The 18,812-nt window shown below is 34.4% G+C and overlaps 3 long non-coding RNA genes and 1 pseudogene across 3 annotated transcripts; all 4 read left to right on the top strand.

Annotated features, from left to right (window-relative positions):
- Positions 1–14,246: 14,246 nt before the first annotated feature.
- Positions 14,247–15,048, top strand: LOC110903855. The gene is made up of 2 exons (XR_002572196.2): positions 14,247–14,492; positions 14,865–15,048. It is a non-coding gene; the product is annotated as an uncharacterized LOC110903855 (long non-coding RNA).
- Positions 15,049–15,090: 42 nt separating this feature from the next.
- LOC110903861 lies at positions 15,091–15,710 on the top strand. The gene is made up of 4 exons (XR_002572199.2): positions 15,091–15,225; positions 15,293–15,350; positions 15,426–15,539; positions 15,606–15,710. It is a non-coding gene; the product is annotated as an uncharacterized LOC110903861 (long non-coding RNA).
- A 159-nt stretch (positions 15,711–15,869) lies between these two features.
- On the top strand, positions 15,870–17,651 carry LOC110890778 (annotated as a pseudogene).
- Positions 17,652–17,685: 34 nt separating this feature from the next.
- Positions 17,686–18,353, top strand: LOC110916026. Its single transcript, XR_002579426.2, has 2 exons — positions 17,686–17,828; positions 17,905–18,353. It is a non-coding gene; the product is annotated as an uncharacterized LOC110916026 (long non-coding RNA).
- Positions 18,354–18,812: the final 459 nt, after the last annotated feature.

Genomic DNA, 18,812 nt, shown 5'->3' with positions numbered 1-18,812 from the left:
ACACATCAACGTTTTTTTTTTCAACACAAATTAAGGTCAATACCTATACATCTTCAACATTTACCTACACATAATATTACTTTTACCTACACATAAAATTACTTTTACCCACACATATATTCATGCCACGTCAACTGCCACGTCAGATGCCACATCAACTGCCACGTCAGATACCACGTCATCTGCCACGTCGGATTCCACGTCAGTTGCCACGTCAGATGTCTTCTAAACAAATTGTTGTACTTTAAACCACACATATAAATGGCTTTTAGCCACACATATATGTGTAGGTATAGCTTGCTATATGCCTACATATAACTTATGTGTAGGTAATGACCTATATCCACAGTCATGAGCCTACACATCATTACACTTATTTTATATGTAGGTAAAGACAACTACCAACACATTATATGTTTTTTCCCACATATACTTTGTGTTGGTAAAGAACCAAATTTCTTGTAGTGCTGCTTATAACTAACCAGGGTTCCACCTCATAACTACCCTGAAAGTGAGTGGTCCTGCGAGGACCACTTTTACCACATTAGCAACTACCAAATGTATAAATACCACACTTAATACTTTGGAAAACCCAACTTGTTCTCTCACACACCAAATCTCCCACTCTCTCACTGAGATTCTTGCACTTAACCTGTACTTATTCTAACGCCTGAACTTGGTCACAAAGAAGATCGCATCCCTATGACGAAGCTAACGGTGTCCTTTTCATTTCCATTTTGCATGTTTAATCACTTTCTGACAGTTGATCCTTACTAAGCTCCGTACTCCAGGTATTTGAGTCTTCACATATGAAATTTAGCAACCATCTAATGTGCTTCTATTGTTATGTTATTTACAGCTTTTTTAGCCATTCATAATATTTTCTAGAAAATGATAAACAAACATTATTGGACGTAAAAAAAACAGATAATATCCAAAATCCAAAGCATGAAAATGAGTTCAAGATATAAACAGTTGATAAAGTATTTAAATAAACGTAATTTGACAGTTTTTACTTGTTTATCTAAATTATATAACATAATTAATAATTAATTTGACTTATACAAATACTATAATTATCCTCATACTAAACCTCATATTATTTGTCTTAGTGGTTAATCTTTTTTATACAAGAAGTTTTGCATTACCACTACACATTTTTACATGGAAAACCATTGCCGTGTGCTAGTTTTGCACTAGTACATATTTCTTGAAAAATGTAGTCGACCATATATTCTAAATCCATGTGAACACTACTGTTTACAGTTACCATATATGCATGCCGCCTAAATCCATAGGTATACGTATTTCTTTCTCTCTTTCTATCTACAAGAAACCTATCATGACCACTTATCTACAGGACCACAAGGGATTTGTTCTAGGGTTGCTTTCAGACATTGAGATAAGCATGAATACATGTAGGCCCTCCCTAACTAGACGTGTGTACGGTTTTGTTCGACCGATTTTGATGAAAATTTTGGAAAACGACAAACCGAACCGGTCAGGTTGGCTCGGATGGCCGACATAATTTCATATGTGGGTGGATGCATAGATGACAATCACACCATAGGTGGGTGGATGTATGGATGACAATCACACCATAGATCCAATGGCGGATTCAGCCCTCTATTGTGGGTTCATATGAACTCACTAGATTTGGAAAAAAATGGAGAAAAAAAATAGTGAGAACATTGTATAATTTGTAAAAAAAAATGAGTATATATCAAAACGAACCCACTGAAAAAAGTTTCTGAATCCGCCACTGCATAGATTATACAACTCTACTTATTGAGTGATTTTCATTTTAGATTTAGTTTAGCATATACGTTTTATTTGTACTGTAGTGACAAAAGAAATGCATGCTCCTACCCAACTCTGTAATATTCCAAACATCATCTAACTCACTCATTATTGTTTGTTCGATAGAACATGCACACTTTTATGACTTTTAGGTCTTCTAACATTTGGATTTATCTTGATTGAATCTATTTTGTCATGTACCTTGGCTTTGGACATATGTGTATCAAAGATCTAATTAGGGTTTCTTCACAGTCCTTATTAAGCATGAAGAGATTAGATGTTTTTTATGTACATGGTCATAATTTGGGAGATAATTACAACCAAACGCATCAAACTAACCTTTTTGCTTCAAATAATGATTATTGTTTTATTTATATTATTAAAGAAGAGTATATGGTCTTATAATAGGACACAATGGTTTGAGTTATTTTTTTTACATTAAAAACTTATTTGTTAAGACACCTAACGAAAATTATGAGAAAAGAAAATGTAGGTATGATTATGATCCGAATAAACAATCCATGGACAGGTTAATTTGTGACCCAGTTGACCCATTTCGCATATCTGACCGTGGCCAGCTACTAATCTATAACAACCATAAGATTTATGTGGTGTTATCTGTCTTTTATGAATTTAATGGTAGTAATTTTTAATCTTTTAAACATCATATCAAACCAAAATTTATGGGATATATATAAAATATCAAAATTTGTGGAATTGCTTTCCTTTAATAATAAGATATTTTATAGACAGTGAATATAGAACTTGAGTTTTTTAAGTACTATCGTCAATGTCAAAGGAAAATCATGTGTCCTTACGGACCATGATAAAAGCCACATACATGTGTATACAGACACAACAACAACCAAACCCTACAAGAGTAGATATATAGACATCCCTAAAAACAGAGACTGTTTAACTCCAAAACAAACAACAGAAAACCAAACAATATTAAAAAAAAATAGAAACCCATCAAAAACAAAAAAATAGAGGTATAGCTTAACATGCAAAGTCCACCTAAAATGTGGGACGACCTAAACCTCTAAAAATCTCTAACCTTAATTCTACTTCTCTAAGAATTCATCTTCTTAATCCTGTCTTCACAATGATACAACTCTATTAATATTGTTGAGTTCGCTCGTACAAAGTTAGTTTGGGCATGCAACTACTATTCATCCCCTCCACCATGATGGTTTCCATTTCTCTAGTTGGTGTCGTAGTCTGTCCCTTCTTCACATGCCCAAACCATCTCAATTTTCCCTTCTCTTATCTAATCCGATATACTAAACACTTCTTACGTCTCTAGAAAAAACGTCATTTCTTTCCGGATCTAACCTTGTTTGGCCACACATCTGCCTCAACATCCTCATCTCTGTAACTTCCATGTTGTATGTATGTGTCTTCTTGATGGCCAAAAGATCTATTCCAAACAGGAAAGCTGATTGAACTGCAACCCTATAAAATTTTCCCTTTAATCTAATTTAGAAGTTCTTGTTACATAGTACCCATGAGGCTACCTCCACCTACACCAGCTTGCTAAAACTCTGTGTACCACATCATTATCTATGTCTCAACTGCTATGTACAAATGATCCTAAATGCTTAAACTTGGTTTCTTACAGTCTTCATCGACCGTTGCACCACTAAAGTCACAGTAAAGATATTCGATCTTAGAGTAACTAATCCTTCAACCTTTACTTTCTACAGCAACCCGCCACTCCTCTAGTCTATCACTTAGCCTATGTTTACTTTCATCGAAAAGCATGCACCGCTCCTCTAGTCTACACCCTAATTATTTATTTATTTATTTTTGAAAAAATGTAAATTTTGAAAATAATTTACAAATTTAATTTAGTTAGTTATTAAAGAAGAAGATTGTAAATTAATAATCTATGTAAGTTTACCAATATACTTACAATAACATTAAATACAAAAATTAAATGAATCAAAATAAGCATTTTTATTGGTTTAAAATTCTTTTTTTTTCCTTCTTATATAGATATTTTTCTCATTCGAACCCTCCCACTATGAAAATAACCAAATAAACTTTATCCAAATATGAATGATAGAGATTTTTAATTGCTTGCAATTTTTGCTCGTAGTAGTATTAGAAGATCACGAGTTTCCATCGCAGATGTTAAGGTTCAGTTGAATCATTATATTTTGAAAATCAATTAAGTGTTAATTTCTTTTACTAAATTATAAGATGTCAATAAATTAATCAATTTACTAAAATTACTCATATACCCTGACAGTAATATTAAGTACAAACATAAAATAGAGTATTTCTATTGATTCAAACTAGTCTTATGCTCCCTGCGTTGCGGGGGTGTAAAGCCGTGTGAAATAACAATCCAACGATGACCAAAACCGGGAAAAAAGGTAAAATAAAAACACAATTTTTTAACACCATGTGACGTAAAAAATAGATGAATTCGAATTTATACCGACACATATTAAAAAGCCGATTGAGTAAAAAAAAAACGAGGGACTAAATGTGACTATCAAACACCGTGCTAAATAGTAATTGAATGAAAGAATAGAAAACATGAGGAACCAAATGTGACCACTAAAAATCGTGCTAAGTAGCAACCAAACGATAAACAAATCCACAATAAAAATATAGAACAAAAACTAATAAAAAAACTAAACTCATTTAACTTTTATGGCAGATATATAATACAATAAAAGTTTTGTTACAAAACTAAAAAAACCTCTAAAGTTTACTTTGTAAAGAAAACAAAAACAAAACAAAACAACAAAAAGAGTTTGAAAAAGTTTTGTGGCTAAAATAAAAAGCAAAGAACATTACTGTTTCTTATTATGTTAGAAATTAATACATATATATGAATTATTCTTCTATTCTTACATTATTTTTTTCTTATCATTTGAACTCTCAATATATATATATATATATATATATATATATATATATATATATATATATATATATATATATATATATATATATATAGGTAAAGAGTAAAATACAAATGCGTTTATCGTACGATACGTACGCGATCATCCCAGCCATTCGATCAGGTGCAGATCTGGTGCGAATTCAATACATATCGCATGTGAAAAAATGGTTAGCATGGGGTAGTGTGAAAAATGGCATGGGGTGTATAGATGGACAAAATCGCATGTGGAAGATTTGAATATCGCATGCGAAAAAATGGCATGGGGTAACGTGAAAAATGGCATGGGGTGTGTAGAATCGCATGTGGAAGATTGAATATCGCATGTGAAAAAATGGCTAGCATGGGGTAATGTGAAAAATAGCATGGGGTGTGTAGAATCGCATGTGGAAAATTGAATATTGCATGTGAAAAAATGGCATGGGATAATGTGAAAAATGACATGGGGTGTGTAGAATCGCATGTGGAAAAATTGAATATCGCATGTGAAAAATGGCATGGGGTAATGTGAAAAATGGCATGGGGTGTGTAGAATCACATGTTGAAAATTGAAAATCGCATGTGAAAAAATGGCTAGCATGGGGTAATGTGAAAAATGGCATGGGGTGTGTAGAATCGCATGTGGAAAATTGAATATCGCATGTGAAAAATCTGTGTGTGTGTTACTGTTCATCTTCTTCGATTGTTGGTCGATCATTGTCAGTCTTCTTCCATTTGACCCTTACAACTCCCAAATTAGTAGTTCTTATTATCGATATCGCACTAAAAGGAACTAAGGGAGGTTGGGGAAGAAGATTTTCAGGTTTTTGAATTTGATTTAGGGTTTGATTTTGAACTGTCATCGGTCAATTACAGAGATTTATGACCTCGCAATAACGTTTAACCTTCCTGGTATGATTTAGATATATTAAAATGATTAATTTAATCATTTTAATTAGTTTCGCTCGCGTTTGATCGATTGAAGATCGTACGGCTGAGGGCATCGCGTACATAATGTAGGATAATAGGTATTGTACGTTAACCGGCCCATATATATATATATATATATATATATATATATATATATATATATATATATATATATATATATATATATATATATATATATATATATATATATATGTGTGTGTGTGTGTGTGTGTGTGTGTGTGTGTGTGTGTATGTGTGTGTGTGTGTGAGGGTTATCTTGAGAACACCCATTTTTGTGAGAACACTAGGAACAATTTTCATCCAGAGATCATCCTAAGTTAAGGGCTAAGATTAGAAGAGTTTAAATAAGGATGAAACTTAAATTAAATAACTAAAGGGGTATTCTTGTCAAAAGACAAAAGTCAAAAACCCAATAAAATCATTCATTCGATCCCTATAACAAAAAACCCATCAATTTCAAAATCATGAAGAATCAACCTTCTGATTGAAACAGAGGAATCTGAAGAATCATAATCTTCTGATTAGGATGCGAATATCATGAAGAATCAACCTTCTGATTGAAATAGAGGAATCTAAAGAATCATAATCTTCTGATTAGGATGCAATTCAGGTAATCTTCTGATAACAACAGTGCGATTTCACTCGCTTGAAGAATTTAGAGTCAATCTCTGAATCGATTCACTTTTTGCTCATCTTATTCAGGTATTGATCTTTGTTGTGATTTGGATCTGATTGATGGTGTGAAGTATTATTATTAGGTTTTTAGTAGTTAAGAATGAAATTCACAGGTTTGTTTGGACGTTGATGTAATTTTTAGTTATATATATTGATAATTGGTGGGTTTAGGGTTTTTGTGACTGAATTTGAGTCTAAATTTGTTAGGTTTGTTTGGACATTGATGTGAATTTTAGTTATGGGGGAATTAGGATTTATATGACTCAATTTGAATATGAAATTGTAAGGTTTGTTTGGATGTTGATGTGATTTTTAGTTATGTATGCTAGGAGAATTGATGGGGTTCTGATCACCTTATCATATCTTCATTTATCAGTACCAATTAGCTTTTCGAAACATCCACAACGTCTATAACTACCGATTCACAGTTCATTGTTCTATTGTTAGTGTTTGATGCTAATGTTTGGTTAGGGTTTTTCATTTACATACACATATTAATGAGTCTTTCTTTAAAAAAAATTGCATGTAAAAATGAACAACTTATAAATGTGTAAAAAAGACCCTTACACATGTGTAAAATAGATATTGTTGTGGAAATTGTGGTACTATGTTGTCATTATGCAACATAATGCAATAGTTAGCTATGTGTAATCTAATTTTGTAACTCTAATGTGGTAAAATTATTAGTGAAGAGCTTTTTCTAATCTTTTGTAGTCGGGAAAGGGTAACCGGACCATAAGAAGCGAAGTTGAGAAATGACTAGAATGATTAATGGTAAAGTAGTTTATTTGCTTGTTGAACAAAGCTTCACAACAAAGGACTGGGGTTGATTCAAGTATAGAGATATATAGTGTCTTATGTTCATGGGTCAACTAAGCTTTTGAGAATACAAGTTGATGAACTGTTTTTAACTATATGTTATTGCTACTTTTTGTTTATTGCTAATAATGTGTGTGAGTTTAATGCAGATTGATGATGCGATTAACTTGGAAACTGTGTCGATATCGCGTTTCAGGGATTTCTGTATGTTTTTACACATGTGTAAATCATATACATATAAAAAGGTTTACACATGTGTAAAACATAATACTTTAAAAATAAGCATAAATATGAAGGTTTATACATGTATAAATCATAATAATTTAAAAATAAAATAAGCATAAATATGAAGATTTACACATGTGTAAATCAAAATTTGTTTTGAACGGCTTAATTATACACTAAAATCCACCTTTGGCGTGGCTCGAACACTTGACCTAAAGGGGAGCAAAACCTTAACTCCAATGGCTTTGTCAAATGGACCCATCCCCCATGTGTAAATCATAATACTTTTAAAAAATAAGCATAAATATGAATGTTTACACATGTGTAAATCATAATAATTATGTTTCTTTAACCACCCAAGAAGGGATACTTAGACTTACATATGTGTGAAACAAATTTACACATGTGCAACTGAGAATTTACACATGTGTAAAACAGAAATTTTGTAAAACAAATATACACATGTTTAACTGAGAATTTACACATGTGTAAAACAAAAACTTTATAAAATAAATTTACACATGCTTAACTAAGAATTTACACATGTGTACAACAGAAACTTAGACATGTGTAGAATAAATTTATACACGTGTAGCCGAGAATTTACACATGTGTAAGTCAGAATGTTTATTTATTTATATTGGCATGTAAAGCAAGTGACTTAAATATTGATTTGGTGTTTACTGGTCATATTCTTTGGTGTATGGTTGTTTGGATTTTGTGTAGGTTGAGAAATGAGGATGATGCTGCTTCTTGGTCGAGTTCAAGGTTTTTTGGGAAGCTTAAGATGGACTCTCGGATGTTATACTTTAGATGTTATTTTAATGTTTTGGTCGTGTATGATTGTTTTTTTGTTTTTTTGGATGGTTTAAGTTGTTCGAAACTTGATTGTTTAGATATAATTTTACGTTTGACTCGGGTCGGGTGTGGCTTTATGTCTAAAATATGTTGTCTTTTATTTTAATTTCTAGTTTACTTTATGGTCATGGCCTTGTTAGGTAACAATTTGTGTATCTAGTAAATATGTTTAAAATGGGTTGATTAACGGGTCAAAACATATAACATTTATAGAAACAATTACTGAAGCTATGACAGCTTATTAGAAAGAAAATAAGGATAGAAAGGAACATGTAGTGATTGTGTACATAATAGTAGGGATGAGTTGGGTATCAACCGGCACCGAAAATTTCAAAAAATGGGTAGCGGTACCGAAAATACCCGGTACGGTACGGTTATCGGTACGGACCGACATTTGAAGGTAAAGTCCGATATGTACAGGTACCGAACACGCAAAATGTTGAATAGGCACCGAACATGCAAAATGTCGATACTAAATCAGTACCGAGAAATTCGGTACGGCTACTGTTTGCCCATCCCTACATAATAGCTAACATCTAATTGATGAAATAAAACAAAAAAAAATATGTTGAACATGAAAGCTAATTGATTTGGTTTGTGGACATTACCAGTTCCACATGTTCCACATGGCTAACAATACGCAATCTTCATTGTAGGATTGTACTACAGATGATAGAAATTACTTACAACTTATCTTATAGCTTGAGGAAAACCATCAAGAAGAAATCCCCTAATTCACCTTTTGATTCTCCAGCTTTGAGTCATTTTGACTATAAATTGAATATAATTTCATTAGAAACTGACTTCACATGATTCAGTATTTCTGCAAACCGAATATCATCCAAACAACAATAAATGTTTATATAATTTTGTAATATTATAACCAGTATTTACAACACATTATAATCCTTCACAATCTAGACCTTCAATAAACGGTAAACAAATTCAACTATGTTTGCCACCATTCATCGAAAATAACAATTACAAGATTCCAATTCTCAATCACAGTGCATTAAAAGTTAAGTGTACCTGATGATTCAGATGGGTATAACACCTAAATTCTATTTGGTAAGAAGTGCAATCTTCATCCAATTGTGAACTTCAATTAAAATTAAGAATTAGGGTTACTTTCATGAGGTTAAGCACCATCAAATCGTTAATTCAACATAGAAAAAAACACAAATCATTATGTTCAAAGAATGAAACGTTGAAGATACCTGCAATTGGAATGGTTGAAGATCACATTATAAATTATTGAAGTTTATTTGGAATCGAATGAAGGACACAAACACCAATCGAAATCGAGTGTGAATGAATCCTGTGACAACCCTCACTAAACCAGGTATCCGTACGACTTAATTAACTATTAATTGCTGCTTAATTACTGTCCTTGACTGAGATTACTGATAAACTGCTACTTGACTGTTGATACATGTACATATCTGCATCATACTTTGATTTCCGTCACTACATTATTTACTTACTGAACTCTAGTGATACAAACATTGATGCACAAAAGCACAGTAGCATTTGAACGGATAACCTATTGAACATGCTGATATAGCCAGCATCAGGCAAACACTGCCTCTAAAGGCCTGTATGAGCCAGAAATATTTTACTACACCCAGTGTGTGTAGGGATACAAGGGTTGTTAAACTGCGTCTCTAGGAATAAGATGTAATGATTGGATGTGCCTAAAACGTACTCTAAGCACGAAACACAGCACTTTTATCAACATACTAGCTTCTAGCAAATTAATAAAGTGCCAAAACATAAGGAAATATTCCTGACACTTTGCAGAATAAATTGTGTCGCTAAAAATATTATTTACGACGCTTAAAGGATTACTTAAGCACTTTAACGGATTACTATCCAACCGAACAACCGGACAATACCCGGAACATAAAAATATTGTCAGAAATATTGTTAGCCTTTTTCTGAGCCAGTTAGGGTCCCTGATTACCTTAACACCCGCTTTATAACGCATCATGCAACTAACGGGGTTAATCTCTAAAGTAACCTACTTAACTAAACTAAACTCTAACTGAACAATTAAAAACCAACCGGATACCCCCCCCCCCTCAATGGAATCGGCCAAACCAAGGGGACAAAGGAGTACAAGGGTTGATTATTTTATTGATCTATGTTGGAAATCTAGAGAACATGAAAACCGTTGGACGATGACACTAGAATTTCTCTATAAATACCCCACCCTAACTTAGAGATTTCACACACCACATTTCACCAACTCAACTCCCTCTCTCTTGCCTCCCCATTCTCGGCCGAACACACCCATAGCCACCCACCCATTTTCGAGCTCTTGTTCATCCATTTCAAGCACACACAAGGCTTACGGATCACGTATAAGGAACCTTGAAGCAAGCGGAAGTTGAAGGACCTCGTTTCTTTGCTTTTATCCACGCCATTTTCGACTAGATTCTTCCCTAGCCCCGAGCTAGAGGTATAATGTTTAAAACTCACTCTCGATCGTATCTAAAGTGGTTAATATGATTTTTAACGGTTAAAAGTCGGAATCATGCGTTTTGAATCTATAAAGTCTACTAAAACTCGAATATTGTTGGTTAAAAGCTCATAACATGTGTAAAAGTTGTAGTATGTTGATTATTGAGGCCCGATCTACGATGTGGTGGCTCTTATCATCGTTTAACCCGACTTTGTTAAGATCATAGATCTTGACATAAGCTTGTTTCTGTCGGTACGAGGGTTAAAAGGTGAAACTCCACCACACGAGAAACATGAACTTGTGTAAAAGTATTTTGACTTGTAAAATAGTATTTAAAACGAGCCGATCTACGTATGTACAAGTGGTATATTCGTAGAACCAAGTGTCGAGAAAATCATGTTTTATAAAAGTTGGGTGACATGTTAACAAATATGATTTTTACAAACTACAAGTGTATAAACACTTGTGAAACGAAAGATCCGACAAAGTAACAACTCTTATAAAAGTTGTCGGGAAGTTGTAAAGAATGATTTGTTCTAAAAACGGGGTTTTTACAAGACTAAACTATTTTATACATAGATCCACTAAATATAAGGTGATCTACACTATGACTTTCGGAAAAACTACAAGTTCATGTAATAATGCGATTTTACATACTAGTCTACAAGTTTGATGTGTTGAAACTAGTTTGAAGTGTCGGAAATTGATTGGTTGATTTTAAAGAAGTGTTGGAATGATTTTGTAAAAGAAAATGATACGCTTGAAAGCGTGGCCACCTCCAGTTACAGGGGAAACTCTGGCGAAATTTTTCTAAAATCTAACACTTAGAATTATTTGCAAGTGTTAAACTATTTTGAAATGTTTTCAAAATACATTTCGCCAAGACTTTACTTATTAAATAATCGGAGGTGGGATTTTCACAAAAACTAAACGTGATAAATATTTATTCGATAAATATATTTTTCACCACACTGTTTATGATATTTTGTGAAAATATATAAATATTATTTTTAGAGTAAAAATAATATTTACAAACTTTGACGAACCCAAAATAATGCAAACACTTACACGACAAACATATAAGTTACAACGGTAATTACTATTACCATTTAATCGTTAAAACGTAACTTACGCTTAATACGGAAATATTCATAAACGAGTATGTTGTCAACGTATTATTTTTGGAAAATATTATGTGTAGAGAAAATATAATATTTTTGAGAAAGATATTTATATTTTGGAATGAGAAGTAAAAATATATTAAGTGAGACTTAATATTATAAACGCGCATGTATTAATTCCCCCATCCTTGGGAAGGAGATTAACTACCAAATATATACAAGGAACGGTTGTCTAACTGTTTCCCGAAAATTAAACTATAAAGCTAAAGCACGGCCATCCGTCTAATAGAATTAGCACATGTAGGTCGTTGCACAGCTTTCGGACATTTGGAGTGCTTGATTTAGCGACGCACTGACTGTGAGTTCATGTCCCCCTTTTCTCTTAACTGTTTTCAGTTTTCTAAACTGCGGGGGTGAAATACATGTTACAATGGTTATGATTACTTAATACATGGTATGGTTAGCGTAAGGAGGGTTACTTTTAGATCATGTGAATGGGTAGGCGGAAACTTGAGGTCATTAATCCTCAGGGTAGGACCGAGGGGCAGGAGCGGTAGATCTATTTGGGTGTAGCGAGCCCAGTCCCAGGTCCAGCATAACGGACCTTGGGATGACTTTGTTTCCGACGCATAAATTTGCTAGGTTTGAGCCTTCCTACTTGCATTTCACACATATCAATGGCCTTGCAAACCATTGGTGATCTCTTTTTCCTTATTTGCTACATACCAGGTTTTTGATAAAGATAAAGGTTTATTTACTCACTTTCGCATGAACTCGCTCAACATTATTGTTGATTTTTCAACTTACATGTATTTCAGGGAATTAAAGATCTGGCACGGTATGGCATGTTTTCCGCTGCATAAGTCACCAGGGTCATCCAGGGTTCGGGGAATGTGACTCTTTCCTGGACAAGTCACAGTCCTTGAATCATGTTTATGTTGTGTTTGGGTTTGTAATGTTTAGACAAGTTTATGGTTGTTGGGTGTTAACCCGTTAAGACAATGTTTTGGTATTTTTATTTTAATGGATGATCTTGCATATTTTTAATTCATATAGCTTGTTATGATTAAGCTATGGTATTAAGAAGTCACACCAAATTAACCACGCTTCCGCAAAGCCAGGGTGTGACAAATCCTAATCCAAGATCATCAAGCGTGGAGCATGAATAACCCTAGTTTCTGATCTTTGGGCATGGAGTGTGAATTAGAGAAGAATTAATGTTGTCTGATAATTGGAAAGGGGGATTGTATAATTACCAATTTAACCTTTTCATTAAAACACAAGGGATATAAATGAGTGGCTGAGATTTGTTCTTATGGTTCTCACAAAAAATGAGTATTCTCAGTTAAACTCTCCCCTATATGTATATATATATGGAGCCGCTAGAATGAAAACCACCCCGAGTTGTAAGAACCGCGAGAACTACACCCCACGGGTGGGCGTTCACCATGATTTTTTTACAACTAGATGTGTATATTATAAACACAGCCGTAAAAAAAAAATTTAAACGCCGCGGCCGAGGGGTAGTTTTTTACACCACAAGTTTGACCAAACTTGTGGTGTAAAAAACTACCCCTCGGCCGCGGCGTTTAAAATTTTTTTTTACGGCTGTGTTTATAATATACACATCTAGTTGTAAAAAAAATCATGGTGAACGCCCACCCGTGGGGTGTAGTTCTCGCGGTTCTTACAACTCGGGGTGGTTTTCATTCTAGCAGCCCCCTATATATATATATATATATAGGGGATGAAAATGAGAAAACAAAAAACTTACTAAAAAAGCCAAAAAAACATACCAATTTTTTTTAAAGTTTTATAAAAAAATCGGAGGTTTTTATACATGGAAAAAAATTTTCAAAAAAAAAATTAGAAAAAAGGTTTTTTGTTGTATTGCACATGTGCACTATTATGGATATAGTGCACATGTGCACTATTATGGATATAGTGCACATGTGCACTATTATGGATATAGTGCACATGTGTAGTACACATATAATCACATATAATGCACATGTGCAGTACAACAATTTTTTTTTTGAAATTTTTTTTGTATTTAAAAAGTAGCGATTTTTTTATAAGAAATTGTAAAAAAAAATTGGTATGTTTTTTGGCTTTTTTTTAGGTTTTTTAGTTAGTTTTCTAGTTTTCTCATTTAGATGTAGTTTTCTCATGATTCTCTCCCTATATATATATCTATACTACTTTAATAAACATATATGAAGGACAAGATGGTAATTGAACAAGGTGTTGAAAAAACACTTAATGCACAATGTACAAGATTTAAAGCACAAGAAAACACAAACATTTTACCCTTCAACTGATTCATCATCAACCGTCCATATTTTTCACCTTTTCACACGGATCACGATCTGAACGGCTAATATTCACTTCACACGGATCGCCCTTTCCAATCTCTTCTCTCTCACAACTCACATCTCATAACATCAGACTTTCTCTCTCTTTCTCTAGATCTAGATCTGGAGCAAACATCAATGAAATTGAAAATACGCAGTGATGAACACCGATTTGAAGAAACCCTAACTGAAGATAACCAGCCGGAGCCGATTTTGATGTTTATAACTGGCCTTATAGGATGTTCTTGGCTTTTAAAATCGATAAACAAATCAAAGCTATTAGGATGTTCTGTTTGATTCTGTCCAAGCTGTTGTTTTCAAAACATAATGTATGATGTTTTTCCCTAATTTTATCCCCAAATTTGTTATGATGGCTGTTCTTTCACTTCTGTTGATTGTTAATGGTAAAAAGAAAAAAAGTGATAATTTCATCTCTTGGCTGTTAATTGATTATGTTGGTTCATACTTGATCTATTTCTATTATGTTGGTTTATATTTATTACTTTTTAGAGTTTTTCACCAAATCTCAATCTAGCCACTGTGGATTTCATATCATGTAGAGTAATTCGACAGAATGATTTAAAATAGTTCAAATTTGTTCCCTGTCTAGGATTTAGGGTTTTGGTATTTGGACAACTGAATCTTTGGAAATCGGAAAGTGAGTTTATGAGCATTTGTAACCGTCTGTCTTGATTTTCCAGGTGGGTGGATCTCCTGTATCAATATTTTCACTCATGGGAAGTAATGCTGGTGATGGACGTTTAGCTGCTGGTCTCAAACGGCTTACAACAGTGAGTTACTCATAACTCATCTTGAGCTAAATGAATGGGATTATTCATCCGAACATGAAATATATTGATTGATATGTGATCCTTTTCATTTGAATACATGTAAGGCTACTCGGTATGGTGACCGGAGGAACGCCAGCGACTGGATCAGGACGGAGGGGGCGGCGTGGGAGGACGGCGTCGCCGAGGGGGAGGCCCACATGTTTGGTCCGTCTCAAACGGCTAAACTCGGACGGCGACGACGGGACGGAGGGGGACGGATTTAACTTTGGAGGTAAGATTCATTTGCTCAACTTCATTATTGTTTCTTAACTTTGGAGGTAACCAATCATTTTTCATAGGTATCTTCTATATGGAGACGTATCTGCAAAAGCAGGCCATATGTTTTCCCAGCCTGAGGTATAAAGAAAACTTAAGATATGCTCATGTAATTTTGTTTTATAATGACTAATTTACCTTTTTTTGTCATTTCAGGTTTCTGATTTCTTTGCTAAGTTAATACAAAGGGTCTCACCAAAGAGTTACCAGTAGGCTCTCGGTGTGGTTTATGTTAACGGAAAGTTTTTAGAAAACTTTTCTGGTGATCAGGTATTTTAAAAATGTTTTATCATTAGTAAATTCATTACATGTTTACTAATTGCAATTGTATGATAGGTGCGTTTCTTGGCAAGGTCGTTCGGAGTACCTGGGAATCATCTTGGGCAACAAAGTCATGGTTTCCGATGGCCATATGGCCCTGTAAGACACCCTTCACATATTATTATTTCATAACATTCGTTATTTATTAACTATAGCCATATGGCCCTCTCAAAACTGTTTTTAACGCGCAAAACCTTCTCATTTTGCATTGTATTTTTTTTGATTAGTTTATTATGCAGTTTATTGATGGTGTGAAATTGAAAATGGAAACAGGAGGATTATAACAGATTAAGACCGCTGAGTTACTGTGGGCGGACGTTTTCATTTTGGCGTTTTCCTTTATCAGCAAAGCTAGCTATGAAACTGTGTCTAAGAAGGTAAAATTTTTGTTTTGTTTTTTTTTTTGTCATTTTGCATGCTTCTATAGTATTTTTCATACTCTTTTACAATAATTTTGTGTTCTGTAGTAATGTAATATCTTAAAACCGATTTTCTTATATTCTACAGTGGATTCCAGAGTTGACACATTATGCACCTGGTGTGCCAATCGTCCTTGTTGGGACCAAACTTGGTGAGTCAATAACGAATTATTTATTCTTTTATCTCAAAACATGAAAATATATTTGTCATAATCTTGTCAATATATTCGACCAAGATGACTTAGGGGGTTCGGCCTTGCAACTTCCCTCATTTTAGCTTGTGTGGTATGATTATATTCCTATTAATCATTCTTTTGATCATCTATCATTGTTTAAAATGCTTCTATCTGATAATGACAATATTGGAAGGTGATGTATGATGCAGCGTGTGTACCAGTGCAATCTGGGCACAAATCGGAGGCTTACTTATATTAACCCATGGTCCAAAATTCCCTTTTCAGGGTTTATTGCAATCTTGGTTTTAAATTGCGTGATGCGCTCCGATGCGTTTAGTCCAAAAATCTGATGCGCGATGCGTGATGCGCGATGCGAGCGCATCACGTATGTGATGCGTTCTTTATAAAAAAAATAGTTAAAAATTATTTATACATAAAAACTTATAAAAACATACTTAAAGTAAAACAACTGACGTAATTAAAGGTAAGAGTTGTGTTTTTTGGTTCAAATCAAGCATACTAAGATGTTAATTATGGAAAAAACCAAACACAGTTCATAAAATCTGGAAAAAAGCATAAAAAAACAATGTTGCGCGCATCAGAGCGCATTATGCGATGAGCGCATTATGCGAAATGCGCGCAATATTCTCGCATCACGTAAACGCATCGCATCAGCTGTTGCGATGCGCTCTCATTAGCGCATCGGGCGCATCACGCATTATGCGCGCATTTTAAAACCAAGATTGCAATGATGGCTGCTTTAGGCACATTGCTTGCAGATTTTCTTAGCACTCAGTATTATGAACGGAAACATGAGAAGCAGATCCAAGGCGTGAGAGTTGACTCGGTTGACTTGGCTTCAGAGGCCGGGATTGTCCCGGTCCCAGTTGCTGGTAAAGAGGAAGGAGGTGGAATTCATATTGTCGGAATGCATGCTCATGCTGCACAACATAGACAAAATCATGCAAGCGGGTAAGAGGGATGTGAAGGAACTTGAGTGAGCATTTGGATGATTACTCTATTAACCATTCCCAATTTCCCATCCCATTCCCATTCACATTCACATTCACATTCCCATGGGTTTGGTGATGATGAAGATGAAAGCGGCATACGACATGTTGTGGTTTCTCAGGTAAGCTTATATTAATTTAGAGCGCGTTTTAGGGGTGTTTGTTTGGATTTGCATTGATATGTGATAAGTAACTTCTTGGTTATTCATTTCTGCAGGTTTTGGAACTTGAAATCATATCACACTCGGGCTTTCGCTCAGAGTGTCACAAAGCCCATGAACAATCAGACCTTTGTTAGGCGCGCTATCTTTCCATCAATTCTTTGAAGGATTTGCGCTCGGTGGCTGCATCTCACAGGCCAAATTCGGGAACCTTCATTCCACTGTAATGGTAATCTGACCCGCTCTTCTTTTTCAGTTCAGTCCATATAGACACGCTGAATAAAGATTGTTACTTTATCGTGCTTTGAGTTTACAGTTCATTAAGCTGCCAGGGCGTGTTGTCGAAGAGTGCAAATTGAGAGTGGTATATCTTCCTCCACCCCAACCACCTTCACCCGTTCTTGAAGATCCCACTGAAGGGGCGGCTTCACCCAAAGTGTCATTTAACAGTGAGAATTTAAATGGACCCGAGGTTGGTTTCAAATTTTAATCCATGTGTTCCAGTTTCTCAGTTGCAATAATATGTTGTTTCTTGTTCATGCATGCAGGTTACAAGACAAATTATGAATTTTGATGATAAATCCTTTAAGGTGAGTTGATGTGTGTGGACCGAAAGAAACGGGCCCACCTTAGATTTCAGAATCTTAACATCTAATATTCGTATGCTATGTTGAAGCAACTTTTTAATATAAACTCAGCAGCACGTTTTATCACAGATACGTTTGTTACGGATTATTGAAATAGTTATTCTTCAATCTACAACCAGAACTGATTTAGAGGTGGCAAAGTGCATGGGTTGTGTGGGGGGACTGAGTAACTGGTCAAAACGGGTTCGGGTCATCCAGAGAATTTTTAGTATGGGTCCTTTGGGTTTGGCGGACATATATCACTCTTTGTTCAAGATTTTTAAATTTGTTATAAACATTTAGTGTGCCAAATATTTGCTACCAATGTTATATGTGTGACCAAAAATTTGTTATTTTAATATACTTTTATATCTTGTTGCCACTCACAGTTGTAGCGTTGACCTTATTTTGAAATTTGAGTGGTGCCTGAACTCATGCAACTCTAATGGCGACTGTTAGTAGAAAATGTCACTGTTTCATCGGGATAGATGGCCATGAAATACAAGGGGCCTGGCTGCAAGGTTATAATATCTGTATTTTAACAAACCATACTACCATAACATACTTGGATGATTTTTAATGTCTACATAAATACTTATTTACAGATTTAAAGGAAAATGAGCACTAATCATTTTTTTATTATTACTACCACAACTTTAATGTGCATCTTACATACTAACAGACACGGATGTTCACTTGCCTAGCATCAATAATTATTTTTTTTCAATGGAGACCATGGTATTACAAAGGATGCATTGTTGCAATAGGAAACTAACTGTGACACTTTGGATTTTCCTGAGCAACCTGTGTATATTAACTATGCGTGTATA

Source organism: Helianthus annuus, chromosome 2 (assembly GCF_002127325.2).
Source record: "Helianthus annuus cultivar XRQ/B chromosome 2, HanXRQr2.0-SUNRISE, whole genome shotgun sequence".
Classification (NCBI taxonomy): domain Eukaryota; kingdom Viridiplantae; phylum Streptophyta; class Magnoliopsida; order Asterales; family Asteraceae; genus Helianthus; species Helianthus annuus.
This window is presented reverse-complemented; position numbering and strand designations above follow the sequence as displayed.